Source organism: Salmo salar, chromosome 07, assembly GCF_965601325.2.
Source record: "Salmo salar chromosome 07, fSalSal1, whole genome shotgun sequence".
NCBI classification, from domain to species: Eukaryota; Metazoa; Chordata; class Actinopteri; order Salmoniformes; family Salmonidae; genus Salmo; species Salmo salar.
In genome coordinates, this window is record NC_138297.1 from 59,133,444 (window position 1) to 59,152,500 (window position 19,057).

Sequence of the window (19,057 nt, forward strand, 5' to 3'; positions counted from 1 at the left end):
AGCAATAAGACTGGTTCTTCTTTAGACTAGTTGAGTATCTGGAGCATCAACATTTGTGGGTTCGATTACAGGCTCAAAATGGCCAGAAACAAAGAACTTTCTTCTGAAACTCGTCAGTTTATTCTTGATCTGAGAAATGAAGGCTATTCCATGCGAGAAATTACAAAGAAACTGAAGATCTCATCTCACGCTGTGTACTACTCCCTTCACAGAACAGTGCAAACTGGCTCTAACCAGAATAAAAAAAGTGGGAGGCCCCGGTGCACAACTGAGCAAGAGGACAAGTACATTAGAGAGTCTAGTTTGAGAAACAGACGCCTCACAAGTCCACAACTGGCAGCTTCTTTAAATAGTACCTGCAAAACACCAGATAGTACCTGCAAAACACCACCAACGTCACCTCTTCACTGTAGACGTTGAGACTGGTGTTTTGCTGTTCTTAACTGACTTGCCTAGTTAAATAAAGGTTAAATGAAAAACAGTTAAAAATAACCAGCATGGCTACCCCTGCATTCTGCAGCGATACACCATCCCATTTGGTTTGCGCTTAGTGGGACTATCATTTGTCTTTCAACAGGACAATGACCCAACACACATCCAGGCTGTGTAAGGGCTATTTGACCAAAATCAAATCAAATCAAATGTATTTATATAGCCCTTCGTACATCAGCTGATATCTCAAAGTGCTGTACAGAAACCCAGTCTAAAACCCCAAACAGCAAGCAATGCATGTGAAAGAAGCACCAAGAAGGAGAGTGATGGAGTGCTGCACCTGGCCTCTACAATCACCCGACTTCAACCCAATCGAGATGGTTTGGGATGAGTTGGACCGCAGAGTGAAGGAAAAGCAGCCAACATCTGTGGCAGCATATGTGGGAACTCCTTCACGACTGGTGGAGAAGCATTCCAGGTGAAGCTGGTTGAGAGAATTCCAAAAGGGTGCAAAACTGATATCAAGGCAAAGGGTGGGTACTTTGAAGAATTTCAAATGTATTTTGATTTGTTTAACCCTTATCTGGTTACTACATGAGTCCATATGTGTTATTTCATAGTTTTGATGTCTTGACTATTATTCTACAATGCAGAAAATAGTAAAAATAAAGAAAAACCCTAGAATGAGTAGGTGTCCAAACTTTTGACTGGTACTGTATATCTTGAAGATGATTAAGCCTATCTATTTTGGATGCAATTTTAATAGAATTGATGGAGAGAGAGAACGACAGAGTGGTCGCGTGCGCACTGATTTAAAGCAATTATATTTGAGTGATATGCTGTTTTAAAACTCTGTAGCTGCAATTTTGCATCTTTACAATGAAAAAATAAGGTGACCCCCAAAAGCCAGATAGAAATGTGTAAATTAGATACGCATGCAATCCTGATATTAATGTAGCATAGGCTATGCTACAGCAAATGTAGTCCTACCTTTCACAAGAAAAAAAGTGACCAGGATGAGATGAAACATGCATTGTAAACTGCGTTCCATATGGAAATGCGAGGTCTGTCCCCACTCGGAGCGTTGATGATTCATCATGCAGATAGCAGAGTAGGCCGTGGTCCACAGAGAAGACAGATTTAGACACAGCATAACAGTCCTATTCAACGTCATGCTGTCCATAGAAAATATTTATTATCATTTACCGGTTTCTCACAGTTCTTTATCCCGGGAAAAGGGAGTGGCAAATCTCGGGAAATGTCAGTAACCCGGTTTCCGCTATTCAACAGTGCACAGCTAGACATGCCACATGCAGTAAGATGACAATCTTGTATATTTGACTGTATCCACGGGGGGGTGGTCACAACATGAAAGAGCAGAATGTGCTTTGCCAGGGTGGGTTAAAACCCTTATCATCATCACCACCACCATCGCCTTGGATGCTGTGTGTGCTTATATCACACTCACACACACACACACACACACACACACACACACACACACACAGATTGAGTTGTGACTCCGACCCTAACACAATCCTGAGAATGTTGTGGTTTCCCCAGACAGCATTCTATGTCAAACCTCCTAATCATCCCTCGCTCTCTCTTCCTCCTTTCTCCTCAGGGGGTTACCACGGTGATGGCAGCATCATTACACCCCGGCAGAGGGGAGGCGGAGGAACCTGCCCACAACAAAGCATCACCCATAGCAACCACTGGGTTGGGTGATCAGGTTATAGATGTAGAGATGTTCACTCAGTGGGGTCGTGTGTGTGTGTGTACTGTGTGTGTGTGTACTGTGTGAGTGTGTACTGTGTGTGTGTGTGTGTGTGTGTGTGTGTGTGTGTGTGTGTGTGTGTGTGTGTGTGTGTGTACTGTGTGTGTGTGTGTACTGTGTGTGTGTGTGTGTGTACTGTGTGTGTGTGTGTGTGTGTGTGTGTGTACTGTGTGAGTGTGTACGTGTGTACTGTGTGTGTGTGTGTACGTGTGTACTGTGTGTGTGTGTACGTGTGTACGTGTGTCGTGTGTGTGGTGTGTGTGTGTGTGTGTGTGTGTGGTGTGTGTGTGTGTGTGTGTGTGTGTGTGTGTACGTGTGTGTGTGTGTGTGTGTGTGTGTGTGTGTGTGTACCCCCAAAAAGGTTCCATATGGACCTAATGTAGCACAGAGAGCCCCCCCCCCACAGAAGGCAATGAAATACATATCACCATGGTGCTAATGAAGATGTACACACACACATCCCCTCTCTCTCCCTCCGTTCTCCTCAGGGGGTTACCACGGTGATGGTCGCATCATTACACTCTGGAGGAGGGGCGGAGGCGGAACCCGCCCACTCAAAGCATCACCCATGGCAACCACTGAGTTGGGTGATCAGTTTATAGATGGAGATGTTCACTCAGCCACATGACAGTTGAACTTGTATCATAGGCTCAAAGTAAACTCCCTTTTCCTTCAAACCAAGGTCTGACATTACAACTTCCTTGCTCCTCTTTCCTCAGACAAACAGACTTTGTCCCAACACACACTATCCTTCAGCAGCCACACTGCTAGGAGCCGGTTATACCTTGAGCCAAATCGTCCGTCTCTCTCCCTCCCTAGATATACTGTGAACACACACAGACACACTGAGCTGTGAAAACAGGTAAAAGGGATTTTAGGTACAAATCGTAGAGATTCATTCATTTTTATAAGGTGCAAAATCAACATTTTTAACAGCTGGTTAGGCCCAATCCATTTTATGACAAATAGAGGAGCGATGCATTCCAAACAACATTTGGGTAAATGGAATCACATCTAAATGGATTGTTATATTGCATATGGCCCTATAAAGTTGGGTGTTCAACCATTTTTTTTTACGGTGGAGTCTCATTTAGTCATAAACACCAGAATAACTTGAGTGTTTACTAGTGTGTGTGTGTGTGTGTGTGTGTGTGTGTGTGTGTGTGTGTGTGTGTTTATAGGTAAACCTGTGGTGTGTGTGTGTGTATATAGGTAAACCTGTGGTGTGTGTGTGTGTGTGTTTACAGGTAAACCTGTGGTGTGTGTGTGTGTTTATAGGTAAACCTGTGGTGTACGTGTGTGTTTATAGGTAAACTTGTGGGGTGTGGGTGTGTGTGTTTACAGGTAAACCTGTGGGGTGTGTGTGTTTATAGGTAAACCTGTGGGGTGTGTGTGTTTATAGGTAAACCTGTGGGGTGTGTGTGTTTATAGGTAAACCTGTGGGGTGTGTGTGTTTATAGGTAAACCTGTGGGGTGTGTGTGTTTATAGGTAAACCTGTGGTGTGTGTGTGTTTATAGGTAAACCTGTGGTGTGTGTGTGTTTATAGGTAAACCTGTGGTGTGTGGGTGTGTGTGTTTATAGGTAAACCTGTGGTGTGTGGGTGTGTGTGTTTATAGGTAAACCTGTGGTGTGTGGGTGTGTGTGTTTATAGGTAAACCTGTGGTGTCTGTGTGTGTGTGTTTATAGGTAAACCTGTGGTGTGTGTGTGTGTTTACAGGTAAACCTGTGGGGTGTGTGTGTGTTTACAGGTAAACCTGTAGGGTGTGTGTGTTTACAGGTAAACCTGTGGGGTGTGTGTGTTTACAGGTAAACCTGTGGGGTGTGTGTGTTTACAGGTAAACCTGTGGGGTGTGTGTGTTTACAGGTAAACCTGTGGGGTGTGTGTGTTTATAGGTAAACTGTGGGGTGTGTGTGTTTATAGGTAAACCTGTGGGGTGTGTGTGTTTATAGGTAAACCTGTGGGGTGTGTGTGTGTGTGTGTGTGTGTGTGTGTATAGGTAAATCTGTGTCCACAGTTTTAGGGTGAGCCTGTGTTTGAGAATGTACAATATCTGTGTTCAAATGTGTGGATCCGCGTGTGTGTGTGCATCCAGCAAGTCTGTCTCCCCACCTTCGTCCTGTTCTCTCTCAGACACCCAGTCTGTCTCCCCACCTTCATCCTGTTCTCTCTCAGACACCCAGTCTGTCTCCCCACCTTCATCCTGTTCTCTCTCAGACACCCAGTCTGTCTCCCCACCTTCATCCTGTTCTCTCTCAGACACCCAGTCTGTCTCCCCACCTTCATCCTGTTCTCTCTCAGACACCCAGTCTGTCTCCCCACCTTCATCCTGTTCTCTCTCAGACACCCAGTCTGTCTCCCCACCTTCATCCTGTTCTCTCTCAGACACCCAGTCTGTCTCCCCACCTTCATCCTGTTCTCTCTCAGACACCCAGTCTGTCTCCCCACCTTCATCCTGTTCTCTCTCAGACACCCAGTCTGTCTCCCCACCTTCATCCTGTTCTCTCTCAGACACCCAGTCTGTCTCCCCACCTTCATCCTGTTCTCTCTCAGACACCCAGTCTGTCTCCCCACCTTCATCCTGTTCTCTCTCAGACACCCAGTCTGTCTCCCCACCTTCATCCTGTTCTCTCTCAGACACCCAGTCTGTCTCCCCACCTTCATCCTGTTCTCTCTCAGACACCCAGTCTGTCTCCCCACCTTCGTCCTGTTCTCTCTCAGACACCCAGTCTGTCTCCCCACCTTCGTCCTGTTCTCTCTCAGACACCCAGTCTGTCTCCCCACCTTCGTCCTGTTCTCTCTCAGACACCCAGTCTGTCTCCCCACCTTCGTCCTGTTCTCTCTCAGACACCCAGTCTGTCTCCCCACCTTCATCCTGTTCTCTCAGACACCCAGTCTGTCTCCCCACCTTCATCCTGTTCTCTCAGACACCCAGTCTGTCTCCCCACCTTCATCCTGTTCTCTCTCAGACACCCAGTCTGTCTCCCCACCTTCATCCTGTTCTCTCTCAGACACCCAGTCTGTCTCCCCACCTTCGTCCTGTTCTCTCTCAGACACCCAGTCTGTCTCCCCACCTTCGTCCTGTTCTCTCTCAGACACCCAGTCTGTCTCCCCACCTTCGTCCTGTTCTCTCTCAGACACCCAGTCTGTCTCCCCACCTTCGTCCTGTTCTCTCTCAGACACCCAGTCTGTCTCCCCACCTTCGTCCTGTTCTCTCTCAGACACCCAGTCTGTCTCCCCACCTTCATCCTGTTCTCTCTCAGACACCCAGTCTGTCTCCCCACCTTCATCCTGTTCTCTCTCAGACACCCAGTCTGTCTCCCCACCTTCATCCTGTTCTCTCTCAGACACCCAGTCTGTCTCCCCACCTTCATCCTGTTCTCTCTCAGACACCCAGTCTGTCTCCCCACCTTCATCCTGTTCTCTCTCAGACACCCAGTCTGTCTCCCCACCTTCATCCTGTTCTCTCTCAGACACCCAGTCTGTCTCCCCACCTTCATCCTGTTCTCTCTCAGACACCCAGTCTGTCTCCCCACCTTCATCCTGTTCTCTCTCAGACACCCAGTCTGTCTCCCCACCTTCATCCTGTTCTCTCTCAGACACCCAGTCTGTCTCCCCACCTTCATCCTGTTCTCTCTCAGACACCCAGTCTGTCTCCCCACCTTCGTCCTGTTCTCTCTCAGACACCCAGTCTGTCTCCCCACCTTCGTCCTGTTCTCTCTCAGACACCCAGTCTGTCTCCCCACCTTCATCCTGTTCTCTCTCAGACACCCAGTCTGTCTCCCCACCTTCATCCTGTTCTCTCTCAGACACCCAGTCTGTCTCCCCACCTTCATCCTGTTCTCTCTCAGACACCCAGTCTGTCTCCCCACCTGCAATCCTGTTCTCTCAGACACCCAGTCTGTCTCCCCACCTTCATCCTGTTCTCTCAGACACCCAGTCTGTCTCCCCACCTCCATCCTGTTCTCTCTCAGACACCCAGTCTGTCTCCCCACCTTCATCCTGTTCTCTCTCAGACACCCAGTCTGTCTCCCCACCTTCATCCTGTTCTCTCAGACACCCAGTCTGTCTCCCCACCTTCATCCTGTTCTCTCTCAGACACCCAGTCTGTCTCCCCACCTTCATCCTGTTCTCTCAGACACCCAGTCTGTCTCCCCACCTTCATCCTGTTCTCTCAGACACCCAGTCTGTCTCCCCACCTTCATCCTGTTCTCTCAGACACCCAGTCTGTCTCCCCACCTTCATCCTGTTCTCTCTCAGACATCCAGTCTGTCTCCCCACCTTCATCCTGTTCTCTCAGACACCCAGTCTGTCTCCCCACCTTCATCCTGTTCTCTCAGACACCCAGTCTGTCTCCCCACCTTCATCCTGTTCTCTCAGACACCCAGTCTGTCTCCCCACCTTCATCCTGTTCTCTCAGACACCCAGTCTGTCTCCCCACCTTCATCCTGTTCTCTCTCAGACACCCAGTCTGTCTCCCCACCTTCATCCTGTTCTCTCAGACACCCAGTCTGTCTCCCCACCTTCGTCCTGTTCTCTCAGACACCCAGTCTGTCTCCCCACCTTCATCCTGTTCTCTCAGACACCCAGTCTGTCTCCCCACCTTCATCCTGTTCTCTCAGACACCCAGTCTGTCTCCCCACCTTCATCCTGTTCTCTCAGACACCCAGTCTGTCTCCCCACCTTCATCCTGTTCTCTCAGACACCCAGTCTGTCTCCCCACCTTTGTCCTGTGCTCTCTCAGACACCCAGTCTGTCTCCCCACCTTCATCCTGTTCTCTCTCAGACACCCAGTCTGTCTCCCCACCTTCATCCTGTTCTCTCAGACACCCAGTCTGTCTCCCCACCTTCATCCTGTTCTCTCAGACACCCAGTCTGTCTCCCCACCTTCATCCTGTTCTCTCTCAGCACCCAGTCTGTCTCCCCATCTTTGTCCTGTGCTCTCTCAGACACCCAGTCTGTCTCCCCACCTTCGTCCTGTTCTCTCAGACACCCAGTCTGTCTCCCCACCTTCATCCTGTTCTCTCTCAGACACCCAGTCTGTCTCCCCACCTTTATCCTGTTCTCTCTCAGACACCCAGTCTGTCTCCCCACCTTCATCCTGTTCTCTCTCAGACACCCAGTCTGTCTCCCCACCTTCATCCTGTTCTCTCAGACACCCAGTCTGTCTCCCCACCTTTATCCTGTTCTCTCTCAGACACCCAGTCTGTCTCCCCACCTTCATCCTGTTCTCTCTCAGACACCCAGTCTGTCTCCCCACCTTCATCCTGTTCTCTCTCAGACACCCAGTCTGTCTCCCCACCTTCATCCTGTTCTCTCTCAGACACCCAGTCTGTCTCCCCACCTTCATCCTGTTCTCTCAGACACCCAGTCTGTCTCCCCACCTTCATCCTGTTCTCTCTCAGACACCCAGTCTGTCTCCCCACCTCCATCCTGTTCTCTCTCAGACACCCAGTCTGTCTCCCCACCTCCATCCTGTTCTCTCTCAGACACCCAGTCTGTCTCCCCACCTTTGTCCTGTGCTCTCAGACACCCAGTCTGTCTCCCCACCTTTGTCCTGTGCTCTCAGACACCCAGAGGAGTCCTGTGGTCCTAATCACACATCAACACAATGCAGCTAACTGGGGATTGTTCTGTGATTGCCTGTTGTTGTCCTCGCGGCCCTGAGAGGTGCTTAATAACGGGCTCCCAACCCACCACCGCAGGAGCCAATCAGCAGACAGCTGATAAACACATCAACAAACACAGCGAATAAAAAGGTCAGTGTCATTAGACAACCGTTTGTGGGGGTGGAAGGGTGGGAAGTTGGGACAGTGTGTGTGTGTGTGTGTGTGTGTGTGTGTGTGTGTGTGTGTGTGTGTGTGTGTGTGTGTGTGTGTGTGTGTGTGTGTGTGTGTGCATGTAAATAAGCAGAGGGAAATTAAAAAGGTCAAATTCATTAGCAGACCATTGGCATATGAACACATCTGTAATTCAGGGTGCTCTCCAGCAAATGACGTGGCTACAGATATAATCAGCGTTCCATCCAGCCCCAGTCAAGAGGTTAACACAAACACCCTTCAATGGATACATTACTGGGCTGTGTCCCAAAATGGACTTCTACTCCCTATACAGTCTACTACTCATCACCAGAACCCTATAGGCCCAGGTCAAAAGTAGTGCACTATGTAGGGAATAGGCTGGCTGGTAACGAATCAGAACGGCACTTAACATCCCACAGTGTGAACAAACAGCTTGGATTGGTTGTTTAATGTAATTATGGCTTTGGTTTGGCCTCGGCTTGTACAGAATCCAAACACACACACACACACACACACACGGACACGTGGACAAAACGTCACAACAGGAGACGTGGACATAACGTCACAACAGGAGACATGGACATAACGTCACAACAGGAGACATGGACATAACGTCACAACAGGAGACATGGACATAACGTCACAACAGGAGACGTGGACATAACGTCACAACAGGAGACGTGGACATAACGTCACAACAGGAGACATGGACATAACGTCACAACAGGAGACATGGACATAACGTCACAACAGGAGACATGGACATAACGTCACAACAGGAGACATGGACATAACGTCACAACAGGAGACATGGACATAACGTCACAACAGGAGACATGGACATAACGTCACAACAGGAGACATGGACATAACGTCACAACAGGAGACATGGACATAACGTCACAACAGGAGACATGGACATAACGTCACAACAGGAGACATGGACATAACGTCACAACAGGAGACATGGACATAACGTCACAACAGGAGACATGGACATAACGTCACAACAGGAGACATGGACAAAACGTCACAACAGGAGACATGGACATAACGTCACAACAGGAGACGTGGACATAACGTCACAACAGGAGACGTGGACATAACGTCACAACAGGAGACATGGACATAACGTCACAACAGGAGACATGGACATAACGTCACAACAGGAGACATGGACATAACGTCACAACAACATTTCAAGAGCAAAATGACTGGATATGATTCAGTGGTGGCTTCATCACCCCGTCGTGTGTGAATGCATGCCTGTGTGTGTGTGTGTGTGTGTGTGTGTGTGTGTGTGTGTGTGTGTGTGTGTGTGTGTGTGTGTGTGTGTGTGTGTGTGTGTGTGTGTGTGTGTGTGTGTGTGTATGTGTGTGTGTAGGGACCCCCATCCAAGAGATTAATGGAGCCAATCTCCAGTTCTGGTCTGTAGACTGACCACCCTCCTGGATAGAGGAGACTAATTAAATAAACCAATCAGGGGGAACAGGAACACTGGACAGATAGCATCACACTGCTACCACCACTAACCAGACACAGAGAAGAAGGAAGGAAGGAAGAGGGAGAGAAAGGGGAGGAGGGTTAAACGAAATGAAAAAAGATGACCAGTAAACAGGCAGGGAGAGGAGAACAAGAGGAGAGAAACAGAGAGAGAAACAGAGAGAGAAACAGAGAGAGAGAGAGACAGAGAGAGAGAGACAGAGAGAGAGACAGGAGAGAGAAACAGAGAGAGAAACAGAGAGAGAGACAGAGAGAGAAACGAGAGAGCAGAGAGAGAGAGACAGAGAGAGAAACAGAGAGAGAAACAGAGAGAGAGAGACAGAGAGAGAGAGACAGAGAGAGAAACAGAGAGAAACAGAGAGAGAGAGACAGAGAGAGAGAGACAGAGAGAGAGACAGAGAGAGAGAGACAGAGAGAGAAACAGAGAGAAACAGAGAGAGAGAGACAGAGAGAGAAACAGAGAGAGAAACAGAGAGAGAGAGACAGAGAGAGAGAGACAGAGAGAGAAACAGAGAGAAACAGAGAGAGAGAGACAGAGAGAGAGACAGAGAGACAGAGAGAGAAACAGAGAGAGAAACAGAGAGAGAAACAGAGAGAGAGAGACAGAGAGAGAGACAGAGAGAGAAACAGAGAGAAACAGAGAGAGAGAGACAGAGAGAGAAACAGAGAGAGAGACAGAGAGAGAGACAGAGAGAGAGAGACAGAGAGAGAAACAGAGAGAAACAGAGAGAGAGAGACAGAGAGAGAAACAGAGAGAGAAACAGAGAGAGAGAGACAGAGAGAGAGAGACAGAGAGAGAAACAGAGAGAAACAGAGAGAGAGAGACAGAGAGAGCAGAGAGCGAGAGCAGAGAGAGACGGGGAGCAGAGAGAGACAGAAACAGAGAGAGAGAGACAGAGAGAGAGACAGAGAGAGAGAGACAGAGAGAGAGACCAGAGAGAGAGACAGAGAGAGAAACAGAGAGAGAGACAGAGAGAGAGACAGAGAGAGAGACAGAGAGAGAGACAGAGAGAGAGACAGAGAGAGAGAGAGACAGAGAGAGAGACAGAGAGAGAGACAGAGAGAGAGACAGAGAGAGAGACAGAGAGAGAGACAGAGAGAGAAACAGAGAGAGAGACAGAGAGAGAGACAGAGAGAGAGACAGAGAGAGAGAGAGCAGAGAGAGACAGAGAGAGAGACAGAGAGAGAAACAGAGAGAGAGAGAGAGAGAGACAGAGAGAGAGACAGAGAGAGAGACAGAGAGAGAGACAGAGAGAGAGAACAGAGAGGAGAGAGAGAGAGAGAGACAGAGAGAGAGACAGAGAGAGAGACAGAGAGAGAAACAGAGAGAGAGACAGAGAGAGAGACAGAGAGAGAGACAGAGAGAGAGACAGAGAGAGAGACAGAGAGAGAGACAGAGAGAGAAACAGAGAGAGAGAGGAGACGAGAGAGAAGAGAGAGAGAGCGAGAGAGAGAGAGAGAGAGACAGAGAGAGAGAGACAGAGAGAGAGAGACAGAGGAGAGAGACAGAGAGAGAGACAGAGAGAGAAACAGAGAGAGAGACAGAGAGAGAGACAGAGAGAGAGACAGAGAGAGAGACAGAGAGAGAGACAGAGAGAGAGAGACAGAGAGAGAGACAGAGAGAGAGACAGAGAGAGAGACAGAGAGAGAGACAGAGAGAGAGACAGAGAGGAGAGAGACAGAGAGAGAGAGAGAGACAGAGAGAGAGACAGAGAATACATGCTTCTCTTTCTTATTTATAACCCCTGCTGGGCCTTCTGACCAATCACCTGGCTCCATGTTATCACAAAGACACGATTGGATCATACACTCTACATACTGGACTACAATAACACACTGGTGTTATCATAGGGCCTGTGTCCTGGCCGACTGATAGCCATACAGTCTCATATTAATATCATACACACTCTTCCCTTACACACTGCTGGGGCCTAGTGACAGGTAGGATGTTTAACATATCATTATTATTATCGTATGGCTGCTATATGGTTGGATGTGTTATCAGGTCTCTTGCCAGGACTGGGGTGTTAAATTCACCTTGACCCCCCTCTAAAGTCACAAGCCCATGTCAGTATCATCAGGTCAGAGTTCATTGATTGCCCATATGAGGGAGATATTCAGAATTATATACTGACATACAGTGCATTAGGGAAAGTATTCAGACCCCTTGACTTTTTCAACATTTTGTTACGTTACAGCCTTATTCTAAAATTGATTAAATGTTTTTTCCCCTCATCAATCTACACACAATACCCCATAATGACATCACAATACCACATAATGACATCACAATACCCCATAATGACAAAGCAAACACTTTTTTAGACATTTTTGGACAAACATTATAAAACAGAAATATCACATTAACATAAGTATTCTAAGTACCCTTTACTCAGTACTTTGTTGAAGCACCTTAGGCAGCAATTACAGCATTGAGTCTTCTTAGGTATGACGCTACAAGCTTGGCACACCTGTATTTGGGGAGTTTCTCCCATTCTTCTCTGCAGATCCTCTCAAGCTCAGTCAGGTTGGATGGGGAGCGTTGCTGCACAGCGATTTTCAGGTCTCTCCAGTGATGTTATATCGGGTTCAAGTCCGGGCAACTCAAGGACATTCAGAGACTTGTCCCGAAGCCACTCCTGCGTTGCCTTGGCTGTGTGCTGATAATCGTTGTCCTGTTGGAAGGTAAACCTTCCCCCAGTTCGAGGTCCTGTACTTTTCTCTGTACTTTTCTCCGTTCATCTTTTCCTCGATCCCGGTCCCTGCCGCTGAAAAACATCCCCACAGCATGATGCTGCCACCTCCATACTTCACCGTAGGGATGGTGCCAAGTTTCCTCCAGACGTGACGCTTGGCATTCATGCCAAAGAGTTACATTACATTTACATTTTACATTTTAGTCATTTAGCAGACGCTCTTATCCAGAGCGACTTACAGTAGTGAATGCATACATTTCATACATTTTTTTTTTTCTTCCCCGTACTGGTCCCCCGTGGGAATCGAACCCACAACCCTGGCGTTGCAAACACCATGCTCTACCAACTGAGCCACACGGGACCACAATCTTGGTTTCATCAGACCAGAAAATCTTGTTTCTCATGGTCTTTAGGTGCCTTTTGGCAAACTCCAAGCAGGCTGCCATGTGCCTTTTACTAAGGAGTGGCTTCCGTCTGGCCACTCTACCATGAAGGCCTGATTGATGGAGTGCTGCAGAGATGGTTGTCCTTCCGGAAGGTTCTCCCATCTCCACAGAGGAACTCTGGAGCTCTGTCAGAGTGACCATTGTGTTTTTGGCCACCTCCCTGACCAAGGCCCTTCTCCCCCGATTGCTCAGTTTGGCCGGGAGGCCAGCTCTAGGAAGAGTCTTGGTGGTTCGAAACTTCTTCCACTTAAAAATGATGGAGGCCACTGTGTTCTTGGGGACCTTAAATAATTCTCCACCGACAATTACTTTGACCTCATGTCTTGGGTTTTGCTCTGACATGCACTGTGAACTGTTGGACCTTATATAGACAGGTGTGTGCCTTTCCAAATCATGTCCAATCAATTGAATTGACCACAGGTGGATTCCAATCAAGTTGTAGAAACATCTCAAGGATGATCAATGGAAACAGGATGCACCTGAGCTCAATCTCGAGTCTCATAGCAAAGGGTCTGAATACTTATGTAAATAAGGTCAATACAACAATTCTAAAAACCTGTTTTTGCTTCGTCGTTATGGGTATTGTGACGTCGTTATGGGGTATTGTGTGTAGATTGCTGAGGATATTTCTTTATTTTATTAATTTTAGAATAAGGCTGTAATGTAACAAAATGTGGAAAAAGTCAAGGGGTATGAATACTTTCTGAATGCACTGTATATCATTCACACACACACACTAAAACGTATGGTTCCTGTATGGTATCAGAGCCCATGTCTATAGATAACGTATGGTTCCTGTATGGTATCAGAGCCCATGTCTATAGATAACGTATGGTTCCTGTATGGTATCAGAGCCCATGTCTATAGATAACGTATGGTTCCTGTATGGTATCAGAGCCCATGTCTATAGATAACGTATGGTTCCTGTATGGTATCAGAGCCCATGTCTATAGATAACGTATGGTTCCTGTATGGTATCAGAACCCATGTCTATAGATAACGTATGGTTCCTGTATGGTATCAGAGTCCATGTCTATAGATAACGTATGGTTCCTGTATGGTATCAGAGCCCATGTCTATAGATAATGTATGGTTCCTGTATGGTATCAGAGCCCATGTCTATAGATAACGTATGGGTCCTGTATGGTATCAGAGCCCATGTCTCTAGATAACGTATGGTTCCTGTATGGTATCAGAGCCCATGTCTATAGATAACGTATGGTTCCTGTATGGTATCAGAGCCCATGTCTATAGATAACGTATGGTTCCTGTATGGTATCAGAGCCCATGTCTATAGATAACGTATGGTTCCTGTATGGTATCAGAGCCCATGTCTATAGATAACGTATGGTTCCTGTATGGTATCAGAGCCCATGTCTATAGATAACGTATGGTTCCTGTATGGTATCAGAGCCCATGTCTATAGATAACGTATGGTTCCTGTATGGTATCAGAGCCCATGTCTATAGATAACGTATGGTTCCTGTATGGTATCAGAGCCCATGTCTATAGATAACGTATGGTTCCTGTATGGTATCAGAGCCCATGTCTATAGATAACGTATGGTTCCTGTATGGTATCAGAGCCCATGTCTATAGATAACGTATGGTTCCTGTATGGTATCAGAGCCCATGTCTATAGATAACGTATGGTTCCTGTATGGTATCAGAGCCCATGTCTATAGATAACGTATGGTTCCTGTATGGTATCAGAGCCCATGTCTATAGATAACGTATGGTTCCTGTATGGTATCAGAGCCCATGTCTATAGATAACGTATGGTTCCTGTATGGTATCAGAGCCCATGTCTATAGATAACGTATGGTTCCTGTATGGTATCAGAGCCCATGTCTATAGATAACGTATGGTTCCTGTATGGTATCAGAGCCCATGTCTATAGATAACGTATGGTTCCTGTATGGTATCAGAGCCCATGTCTATAGATAACATATGGTTCCTGTATGGTATCAGAGCCCATGTCTATAGATAACGTATGGTTCCTGTATGGTATCAGAGCCCATGTCTATAGATAATGTATGGTTCCTGTATGGTATCAGAGCCCATGTCTATAGATAACGTATGGTTCCTGTATGGTATCAGAGCCCATGTCTATAGATAACGTATGGTTCCTGTATGGTATCAGAGCCCATGTCTATAGATAACGTATGGTTCCTGTATGGTATCAGAGCCCATGTCTATAGATAACGTATGGTTCCTGTATGGTATCAGAGCCGTTGTCTATAGATAACGTATGGTTCCTGTATGGTATCAGAGCCCATGTCTATAGATAACGTATGGTTCCTGTATGGTATCAGAGCCCATGTCTATAGATAACATATGGTTCCTGTATGGTATCAGAGCCCATGTCTATAGATAACGTATGGTTCCTGTATGGTATCAGAGCCCATGTCTATAGATAATGTATGGTTCCTGTATGGTATCAGAGCCCATGTCTATAGATAACGTATGGTTCCTGTATGGTATCAGAGCCCATGTCTATAGATAACGTATGGTTCCTGTATGGTATCAGAACCCATGTCTATAGATAATGTATGGTTCCTGTATGGTATCAGAGTCCATGTCTATAGATAACGTATGGTTCCTGTATGGTATCAGAGCCCATGTCTATAGATAACGTATGGTTCCTGTATGGTATCAGAGCCCATGTCTATAGATAACGTATGGTTCCTGTATGGTATCAGAACCCATGTCTATAGATAACGTATGGTTCCTGTATGGTATCAGAGCCCATGTCTATAGATAACGTATGGTTCCTGTATGGTATCAGAACCCATGTCTATAGATAACGTATGGTTCCTGTATGGTATCAGAACCCATGTCTATAGATAACGTATGGTTCCTGTATGGTATCAGAGCCCATGTCTATAGATAACGTATGGTTCCTGTATGGTATCAGAGCCCATGTCTATAGATAACGTATGGTTCCTGTATGGTATCAGAGCCCATGTCTATAGATAACGTATGGTTCCTGTATGGTATCAGAACCCATGTCTCTAGATAACGTATCAAATCGTCTAGAAAGGTAAAGAAGTAAATCTCTAATAGTGACCTTTATTTAACCACGGCGTCCCGTGATATCCCAGGGTGTGTTGTCCTATATGGTAACAGCTAACGCTACAGTGTGGGGGTACAGAACATCTCCTCATGACAATGCTACACAGCTGTATGTGAGTCTGGATGGAGCAACATCTCCCCTCCAAGCCCAAAACACAGCAACCCACTCTGTGTGTCCGCCAGGTATGTCCACTACTGCCTTCCCCTAACCCCATGTACATACATGTGTGTTGTGGTGGAGTGGATGGCAGGTGCACCTATAAATGGGGTCCCCTGCTGTTTCCTGTGTGATGGCAGCCAAGGTAGAGTGAGTGTGTTTAATGTAGTGTAGCAACATGTCTCTGTCCTTTCAGCCCATTGGTTCAAGTGCCAGTTGTGTGGCCCCACTCTTAGAACACCTGCTGTGGGAACACACTTGTGTGTGCGCATGCATGGACACCCCCCCCCCCCCCCCCCCCCAAACAGCAGGCATGCACCATTTCCCATCTACATAAGGCCTGAGAAAGACCCAACACGTAACAGGAATGTGATGATGTAAACAACTAGAACAGCTCCTTTAACCTACAGCAGCTTCCCTTTAAAACACTGATACAGAAGGATGTATTGTTCTATAGCTGTCCACCTCTGGTAAGTGACAGCGGTGGAACGTCGTCTCCTTCAGTCTCTTTCCTCCGTAAAGCCACCTGCCATCTTGAGTGAGCAGGGAGCACTGAGGACTGGAGTAGCCCATCAAAAGTAGTGGCCCGCTGTCACACTGAGACCAACCAGCCGCCAGGACGCGGTGGGGATCGGTCGGACTTCTCACGCACACAGACACACATGCGCACATGCACAGCAAGAGGGCCTGGGTCTTGTATGTGCGTATCTGGCAGTAGAGGAAGGAGCAGGCAGGCCTCTTTGATTGGCGTAATTAAAAAAGCCAAAACCCCAAACAAAAGGAGCGTTTTATGGAGCTCCTGCTAACTGGAGAGAGGCTCATTAGCCTAGCAGTGTAATTAGCAAGATGCCGCAGTCCTCGTTAAGGAGAAGTCATAATCGTAAACAAACGCCAGTGAACTGCGAGCCAGGAGCTGTAATGAACTGTCAGTGTTCTCTCACTATGAATGGAGAGCTAACAAAGACAGAGGGGCAGACACACACTGGCATACACACAATGTCTTAAAACACACGTTCATACACATTCTGGAGTGTATACACACACAGGCGCATGCACGTTCTCACACACGCACGTTCTCTCACACACACACACACACACACACACACACACACACACACACACACACACACACACACACACACACACACACACACACACACACACACACACACACACACACACACACACACACACACACACACACACACACACACACACACACACACACAGCAGATTTCCATTGACCCAGGTTCTCCGTCAAATACAATGTCGTAAAACAAATCATTGTGACGTGTGCAATGGAAATGGCAGATGTAGAGTTGGAGAAATGTTCTAAAGATGAACAACATTGTCATCTGTTCGACAGGGGTGGATTTTCTGGGGTCGACCTTTCTTTATTGCGGCAAATGATGATGGAACAGTATTTTTCGAATAAAGGATGAATGACGAATCATATTTAAGCTACGCGGGGCACGTGATGTCATCACGTAACTATAAAGCTCCAGTCCACATTTCATTTAAAATGCCTACTGCAAGCAAATTCTATTTTTTCAACTATTAAAATAATGTTTATTTGCAGGACAAGGATTGTCTTGACTTGCAAGAATGCCTGAATTGCTTCACCTTGCTTTTCTGGTTGGCTGTTGGAAGTTTCATCATCCAATTATTTCAGCTGTACAGGAGTGCATGTTTCACCAGGGCACGGACCGTGGCAATACGTTGGCACATGACAATTATTACAATATGGCAAATATTAGTCAATTATTACAATATGGCAAATATTAGTCAATTATTACAATATGGCAAATATTAGTCAATTATTACAATATGGCAAATATTAGTCAATTATTGCATTCTATCCATGCTGGCTTTCACAAGCTGCCTGAGAGGTGGTAGAGATGGCTTTTGTAAATATATTAATGAGTAACAATTCAACCACTGTTTTATTAGACACTATCGTTTCTGTTGTTGTTGGTGTGACATCACTACATCCAGCAGACTCCGTTGCATCCAGCAGACTCCGTTGCATCCAGCAGACTCCGTTGCATCCAGCTGACATCATTACATCCAGCTGACATCATTACATCCAGCTGACTTGTATTTTCTAAGCAAACTTTCTAAATGCCTTGGCAGCAGCTAATGGGGATCCATAATAAATACAAATCGAGACACACACAGAAACAATTCTAGTGACAGATCCCTCATAATGTCTCTTACCCTTGGATTTAACTCACTCGGAGCACATGTGTTCTAGATGGCCCTTCACCATCTCTGTATTCTAGATGGCCCTTCACCATCTCCGTTCATCCACCTCTGGCCTGCTCGCCTCCCTACCTCTGAGGAAGCACAGTTCCCGCTCAGCCCAGTCAAAACTGTTCGCTGCTCTGGCACCCCAATGGTGGAACAAGCTCCCTCACGACGCCAGGACAGCGGAGTCAATCACCACCTTCCGGAGACACCTGAAACCCCACCTCTTCAAGGAATACCTAGGATAGGATAAAGTAATCCTTCTAACCCCCCCCTTAAAAGATTTAGATGCACTATTGTAAAGTGGTTGTTCCACTGGATATTATAGGTGAATGCACCAATTTGTAAGTCGCTCTGGATAAGAGCGTCTGCTAAATGACTAAAAAAAAAAAAATGTAAAAAAATCTGTATTCTAGATGGCCCTTCACCATCTCTGTATTCTAGATGGCCCTTCACCATCTCTGTATTCTAGATGGCCCTTCACCATCTCTGTATTCTAGATGGCCCTTCACCATCTCTGTATTCTAGATGGCCCCTCACCATCTCTGTATTCTAGATGGCCCTTCACCATCTCTGTATTCTAGATGGCCCTTCACCATCTCTGTGTTCTAGATGGCCCTTCACCATCTCTGTATTCTAGATGGCCCTTCACCATCTCTGTATTCTAGATGGCCCTTCACCATCTCTGTATTCTAGATGGCCCCTCACCATCTCTGTATTCTAGATGGCCCCTCACCATCTCTGTATTCTAGATGTCCCTTCACCATCTCTGTATTCTAGATGTCCCTTCACCATCTCTGTATTCTAGATGTCCCCTCACCATCTCTGTATTCTAGATGGCACTTCACCATCTCTGTATTCTAGATGGCCCCTCACCATCTCTGTATTCTAGATGGCCCTTCACCATCTCTGTATTCTAGATGGC

General features: G+C 46.8%; 1 protein-coding gene and 1 long non-coding RNA gene across 3 annotated transcripts in view; both read right to left on the reverse strand.

The window, feature by feature from the left end:
- Nucleotides 1-19,057, reverse strand: part of LOC106609608 (exocyst complex component 4) — a 260,309-nt gene that overhangs the window by 71,519 nt on the left and 169,733 nt on the right. The gene's annotated exons all lie outside the window — the stretch shown is intronic.
- Nucleotides 6,172-9,706, reverse strand: LOC145880055 (uncharacterized). Its single transcript, XR_014392949.1, has 3 exons — nucleotides 7,553-9,706; nucleotides 7,219-7,384; nucleotides 6,172-7,015 (listed from the first exon to the last, which is right to left on the reverse strand). It is a non-coding gene; the product is annotated as an uncharacterized LOC145880055 (long non-coding RNA).